Raw genomic sequence first — 7500 nt, forward strand, 5'->3', positions numbered from 1 at the left:
AATACTGCTCAGTACGAGAGGAACCGCAGTTTCGGACATTTGGTTCATGCACTCGGCCGAGCGGCCGGTGGTGCGAAGCTACCATCCGCGGGATTATGCCTGAACGCCTCTAAGGCCGAAGCCAGCCTAGCCGAATCCGGCAAGGATATTCTCACTGTGGAGCCCCGAGTGTCGGGAGGCTCTAAACAATGTGATTTTACTAGTCGCGCGTCACTCGTGACGCGCGACGTCGGAGCCCATTTGGAACGCGACGATCGGTGCGAGCGGTCTTAACACGTGCACTACGGCGTCGAAGTTTCGAATACAACTCAGTTCGATGTCGGGGCTCGGAATAGTCTGTAGACGACTTACGTTCCTGGCGGGGTGTTGTGCTCGGTAGAGCAGCGTCGTGCTGCGATCTGTTGAGACTCAGCCCTACGCCAGGTGATTCGTCCGAGGACGAGATCGGTGGTTATTACGCGTTGTTTGTTCGCTCTTGTGAGGCGGCGGGGCGTGTGTCGTCCGTCGTCTCTTTGTTGGCGGCCGCGGTGGTGTTTGATTATTTTTAATTATCAACATCGTGTGTGTGTCCAACCGATGAGAGACGACGACACGAAGTATAACACAACAAACAAACAATCAATCAATAATCAATTATATAATATAAAAAATATTATATTTTTGTAAACTCTATTAAACAAAACAAAACGATACATAGTTTTGATTAACAGGAGAGTTTTTATTTTTAAATATTCAATTTTAACTAGAAACGTATCGCTGTCGCTAACAAAACCCCGCTAGTTACAACACACATATAATTGACAGAGTTGTAGATATCGTGCCGTTGAGCGGCATCTTGTCGCGTCGCGTGGCGATCTTGTACGAGAAACATTCGGCGCGAAGCTGCCGACCGGCCGGGTCGGTCGCGCGTCGCTCTTGTACGAGAAACATTTTCTATTTTGTATTGTAAAACACGCAACGCACAAGAAATATATAAAAAATACATACATAAATACATATATACATACACACATACAAAATGATAAAAATTCATTTTGCATCATATTAAAAATAAAAAAATAAAAAATATTAATATACAAACCTAAACCTAACCTAACCTAACCGAACAATGGATGATAATTGGTTTTTGTACTGCTCCGACGCTACGGGAAATGCAGCCCCTCCACCCTTGCGTACCAAAAGCGCAGGGCATTTTATTCAAGCCTACGCAGCCTCGGCTTTTTTGGTCGCCTTCGGCGACCAGCCTCAGCCGCTACGGCTTGCATGATGCCCGCGCTTTGGGTACGGCGGGTGAGGGCTGCTCTCCCTGCGCGCCTCCGAGCTTTTATATACACTCTAGGGGTAGGGCAGACAAGACCGCGTGGATAGTGGGGCGCTCTGATTCGGTTTTGGGTACTTTTTGGATATTCAATAAGTAAGTAAGTAAGTAAGTAAGTAAACACTCAATTCTCACTCAAGAATTACAATATAATACACAAAATTTACAACTTACAAACAATGAAATGAATGATCTTTTTCTCGTATGCATCGCAAATGATCGATACTTTCAAAATAATCTGAACCCTTACACTTAGTCAACTCAAAGTGATTGACGTTTGACATCAATTTTATGTCGGTTTTATGAAATAGATTTTGGTCGGCGGTCGGTAACGGCCATATATGTCTTATATATCAATTTGTATGAAAAAGTTTCAAAAAAAAAAAAAAAAACTCAATCAACTAAGTAAGTAAGTAAGTAAGCAAGCACTTAAGTTTCTTTTAGTGAGTACTATCTAGAATAATTAAAAATATCGACATTTAAATCGACGGTCCCTATTTGGAAGGTTAACCTATAGCCCTAATAATAATTATATTATTATGATTATGACAATGTTGATGTTGTTGCACTAGACACACCATAATAAACCATAAATAGTTTTTCTTACCAGAAGAGTTTTTATTTTTAAATATTCAATTTTAACTAGAAACGTATCGCTATCGCTAACAAAACCCCACACCACACACCACCACACGTTACACACATATACTTGACAGAGTAGATACTATCTACATATATATCGACAGAGTTGTAGATATCGTGCCGTTGAACGGCATCTTGTCGCGTCGCGTGGCGATCTTGTACGAGAAACATTTTCCTCTGACATTGTATCGGAATAATTATTATAATTCATTATTATACATACATACATACATACATACATACATACATACATACATACATACATATTATTAATAAATATAATTGTTTTTTTTGTTTTTTCTTTTCTTCAAATAAACCCACATTGCCATTTCTCTGAGCGTGTGCTGCGAGCTTCAACGAGAAACATTCGGCGCGAAACTGTCGAGCGGCCGGCCGTCGCGCGCCGCACCTGTACGAGAAACATTTTCCTCTGACGTTGCATCGGAATAATTATTATAATTCATTATTATACATACATACATACATACATACATACATATTATTAATAAATATAATTGTTTTTTCTTTTCTTCAAATAAACCCACATTGCCATTTCTCTGAGCGTGTGCTGCGAGCTTCAACGAGAAACATTCGGCGCGAAACTGTCGAGCGGCCGGCCGTCGCGCGCCGCACCTGTACGAGAAACATTTTCCTCTGACGTTGCATCGGAATAATTATTATAATTCATTATTATACATACATACATACATACATACATACATACATACATACATACATATTATTAATAAATATAATTGTTTTTTTTGTTTTTTCTTTTCTTCAAATAAACCCACATTGCCATTTCTCTGAGCGTGTGCTGCGAGCTTCAACGAGAAACATATCTATCAATACAAATGTCTATGCAAAAAAAAGAAAACAAACAAAATCATATCAGTCAATAAAATAAATAATAATATTTTTTTACTACTACTACTACTACTACTAGTACTACTACGTGCTACTACTGCACGCCAATACACATACATAATAAAATGAAAAATCGTCTCTCTCTCGCTCGCTCTACGAGAAACATTCGACGTCCGCTCCAATGCCGACGCGGACTATTGCTCTCGGTATAGATGTGGAGCGAAACAGTCGTGCGCACAGCGTCGACTCGTTCTCGTTGCCGCGCGTCGTTCGTCTCAAATAGACACGAACGACGGACGAGAGAGAATGTGTTCTTGTTTTTGTGTTTGTGCGAAGTGTGAGAATATTATATACATATATTCGCGCATGGATGATATAGATATGGGTATGGATTTTCGGAGGAAATTATATCAAATTCGTATTTCGAATGCGAGACCGCCGAGATCTTTCCCAGCTCTCTCTCTCTCTGTGTGTGTGGTGTATAGTACATTTTATATATCTCTCTTGTGTCAACACAAAATAACAAAGAATATACATACTACTCCTCCTCATATTTTATATAATATAATATAAAATTATATTATAGCACCGCGTTCGCAGACCGTATGGTGATGTTACCAATCGACCAAGATTTGGGACCGTCTCCCCCGGTGTTATCTGTGATGTTAAAAGAATACGCTTCTAGGCACACCTCAACGCAGGGCGCCTAGCGTGTTCGACACGTGCGCGGTCGCCACGGCGACCGTATATGGAAAGAATGTATAAAAGAGGACGCACACGCGCCCATCGTCGAAACGGTGTGCGCAGCGTCGTGTTGGAATTTATCCCTCAAGCTCCGGGCGTTGATCGTATCTAGTGCGAATCATGCGTGTGTGTGCGCATGTAATTGCCAGCCGAGTTTTAATATGTTTACAATAACGTATTGAATAAAAATTGAGAAGTTGCGTTTAGATGAATGTTCAATTTTCAAATTGTCACAACATCGATTCCCGCCCGCGGGGTCGTGTTCGTTGCAGTTTTATGTCCCTCACAGTGGTCGAGCATCGTTGTACATCACCTCGTTGCGAGATCGTGACGGGACGGCCGCTCGTAGACCGGTCAAAGTTAGTCTATCGATATGAAGCGCGAACGTCGCGTCGCGTGCAAATTCGACGCGTTACGTTCACGCGTGTCGAGAAGGCGCGCGCGCAAGCGCGCGCCCCTCGACGCCGCCGAGCCAGCGGCTCGCCGAAGCCGCGTGACCGCGGTGTAGGCGTGTCGTTTGCGTAAGCAGCTCCCTGGTTGATCCTGCCAGTAGTTATATGCTTGTCTCAAAGATTAAGCCATGCATGTCTCAGTGCAAGCCGTATTAAGGCGATACCGCGAATGGCTCAATATATCAGTTTTGGTTCCTTAGATCTTACTCAGTTACTTGGATAACTGTGGTAATTCTAGAGCTAATACATGCAATCAGAACTCTGACCAGTGATGGGATGAGTGCTTTTATTAGATCAAAACCAATCGGCGGAGGGCCATGCGTCCGAAGTCGTTAATTTTGATGAATCTGGATAACTTTTGCCGATCGCACGGTCCAGTACCGGCGACGCATCTTTCAAATGTCTGCCTTATCAACTTTCGATGGTAGTTTCTGCGACTACCATGGTTGTCACGGGTAACGGGGAATCAGGGTTCGATTCCGGAGAGGGAGCCTGAGAAACGGCTACCACATCCAAGGAAGGCAGCAGGCGCGCAAATTACCCACTCCCGGCACGGGGAGGTAGTGACGAAAAATAACGATACGGGACTCTTACGAGGCCTCGTAATCGGAATGAGTACACTTTAAATATTTTAACGAGGAACAATTGGAGGGCAAGTCTGGTGCCAGCAGCCGCGGTAATTCCAGCTCCAATAGCGTATACTAAAATTGTTGCGGTTAAAAAGCTCGTAGTTGCATTTGTGCGCCGCGCTGTCGGTGCACCGCATCCGCGGTGATACTGACACGTCTGCGGAGCATATCGTCGGTGAGCCGGCGGTAAAACGCCGGTTCAATATCAAAATCCTATCGCGGTGCTCTTCGGTGAGTGTCGAGGTGGGCCGACAATTTTACTTTGAACAAATTAGAGTGCTCAAAGCGGGCTCAAAATGCCGCTTGAATATTTCGTGCATGGAATAATAGAATATGATCTCGGTTCTATTTTGTTGGTTTTCAGAACTCCGAGGTAATGATTAATAGGGATAACTGGGGGCATTCGTATTGCGACGTTAGAGGTGAAATTCTTGGATCGTCGCAAGACGAACATCAGCGAAAGCATTTGCCAAAGGTGTTTTCATCAATCAAGAACGAAAGTTAGAGGTTCGAAGGCGATTAGATACCGCCCTAGTTCTAACCGTAAATATGTCATCTAGCGATCCGCCGACGTTACTACAATGGCTCGGCGGGCAGCTTCCGGGAAACCAAAGATTTTGGACTCCGGGGGGAGTATGGTTGCAAAGCTGAAACTTAAAGGAATTGACGGAAGGGCACCACCAGGAGTGGAGCCTGCGGCTTAATTTGACTCAACACGGGAAATCTCACCAGGCCCGGACACCGGAAGGATTGACAGATTAACAGCTCTTTCTTGATTCGGTGGGTGGTGGTGCATGGCCGTTCTTAGTTGGTGGAGCGATTTGTCTGGTTAATTCCGGTAACGAACGAGACTCTAGCCTGCTAAATAGGCGTCGTCATTCAAGGTGTGCGCGACTCTCGGGGAGCGCAACTCACTGGCGACGTATTAAAATTCTTCTTAGAGGGACCGGCGGCTTCGAGCCGCACGAGATTGAGCAATAACAGGTCTGTGATGCCCTTAGATGTCCTGGGCCGCACGCGCGCTACACTGAAGGAATCAACATGTTCTCCCTGGCCTAGAGGCCCGGGCAACCCGTTGAAACTCCTTCGTGCTGGGGATTGGGGTTTGCAATTATCCCCCATAAACGAGGAATTCCTAGTAAGCGCGAGTCATAAGCTCGCGTTGATTACGTCCCTGCCCTTTGTACACACCGCCCGTCGCTACTACCGATTGAATGATTTAGTGAGGTCTTCGGACCGACACGCGGTGGCCTCACGGCCGTCGGCGTTGCTGGGAAGTTGACCAAACTTGATCATTTAGAGGAAGTAAAAGTCGTAACAAGGTTTCCGTAGGGGAACCTGCGGAAGGATCATTAACGTTGGTTTTTTCTTTTTGTTTTGTTGTTGTCAAAGACTCGCAAAAAAAGAAAAAAATACAAAAAACACGTGAATGATACGAATCAAAATCGAATCCGAGACGGTTGACTCTCTCTCGTCGATTCGCGACGTGTGCGTTGCGACACGCTTTGATTAGCGTTCGCTATCGCCTATTGATACTTTGAAATAATATTTTAATTTTTGTGTACAACCACGCAAATAAAAGAGATTTTCTTTCTTTTCATTTGTCGTACACGTTAATGATAAGTATTATTTTCAAATTTTTTTGTTTAATTTTTTCGCACCTTTTATATTTTCTCATACAAAAACACACACAAAAACAAAACGATTACCCTGAACGGTGGATCACTTGGCTCGCGGGTCGATGAAGAACGCAGTTAACTGCGCGTCATAGTGTGAACTGCAGGACACATTTGAACATCGACATTTCGAACGCACATTGCGGTCCGTGGAGAAATATCCAGGACCACTCCTGTCTGAGGGCCGGCTGCATAAAAACAAAAAGCCACACTGTTCGCGTGACGAGCGGCGATCGCTGCGACTCCGGTCGTAGCGCCGCATCTCTGTCGCGCGTGCAATTGACGGTTTCGCTAGGCCGCCGAGCGGCCGAACGATCCGTTCGAATATATGTTCGATTACGACTCGTCATCCGTATTGGCCGTGTTAAGCCACGTCTATACGATACTTTTGTCGCACAAATAAATTCTCCCCGCCGCACCGTGTCTCCCGCGGCACGGGTGCGCGTCGAGTCTTTACGCAACGACAACGACAACGACGACAACGACGTTCGCGTTTACGCGTCGCGCGTGTTTGCTCGCATCGTCCCGGTCCCGCATGGCGATCGCGCGACGGTCGGCGCCGGTGCGCGCGTCGACGTGTCTCGACGCTGTCGTTGAAAGTTGTCGCGTTCGGCTCAGTTTCTCTTACTCTCGCGAGAGGAAGCGAAACGCGCGCGCCCGCTGCTCTAGCGGTTGCGCCCAGTGTGTGCGTGCGGTGTTTGTGCAATTGTAGTGTGTACGAAATTATTGTGACGTGTGTTCTTAAAACGGACGGAACGATGCCGTCGTTAACGAACAACAACAGAAGAACCGCTTGGTGGTGTGCGATTGATTGATTTCGCGCAACGCGACATCTATGTGTCGCCACCACCACGCTGTTCGCAAGGTGCCGCGCCGCTTTCGTGCGAGCGCATATAATGTAGGCGGACTCGACGTCCGGAGGGCGCGTGGCGTCGTCGACGCGCTTGTAAAAATAGCGTGTCGCGTACGCCCGTTGCGCCGACGGATATCGCGTCTGCCTCACACCTTTTTATCGTTGGCCTCAGATCAGGGAGGATCACCCGCCGAATTTAAGCATATTAGTAAGCGGAGGAAAAGAAACTAACCAGGATTCCCTTAGTAGCTGCGAGCGAACAGGGATGAGCCCAGCACTGAATCCCGCGGTCGTCTCGGTCGCGGGAGATGTGGTGTTC

General features: G+C 45.9%; 3 non-coding genes across 3 annotated transcripts in view; all 3 read left to right on the forward strand.

The window, feature by feature from the left end:
- The first annotated feature begins 4101 nt into the window (after positions 1 to 4101).
- On the forward strand, positions 4102 to 6007 carry LOC123719720. Its single transcript, XR_006755786.1, has one exon. It is a non-coding gene; the product is annotated as a small subunit ribosomal RNA (ribosomal RNA).
- A 351-nt stretch (positions 6008 to 6358) lies between these two features.
- Positions 6359 to 6515, forward strand: LOC123719719. The gene has a single exon (XR_006755785.1). It is a non-coding gene; the product is annotated as a 5.8S ribosomal RNA (ribosomal RNA).
- An 829-nt stretch (positions 6516 to 7344) lies between these two features.
- The window catches only part of LOC123719721, a 3950-nt gene continuing 3794 nt past the window's right edge, over positions 7345 to 7500 (forward strand). Inside the window, exon 1 of the ribosomal RNA XR_006755787.1 lies at positions 7345 to 7500. This exon is cut by the window's right edge and continues 3794 nt beyond it. This is a non-coding gene — a ribosomal RNA (large subunit ribosomal RNA).

Source organism: Pieris brassicae, unplaced genomic scaffold (assembly GCF_905147105.1).
Source record: "Pieris brassicae unplaced genomic scaffold, ilPieBrab1.1, whole genome shotgun sequence".
In the NCBI taxonomy this organism is placed as follows: domain Eukaryota; kingdom Metazoa; phylum Arthropoda; class Insecta; order Lepidoptera; family Pieridae; genus Pieris; species Pieris brassicae.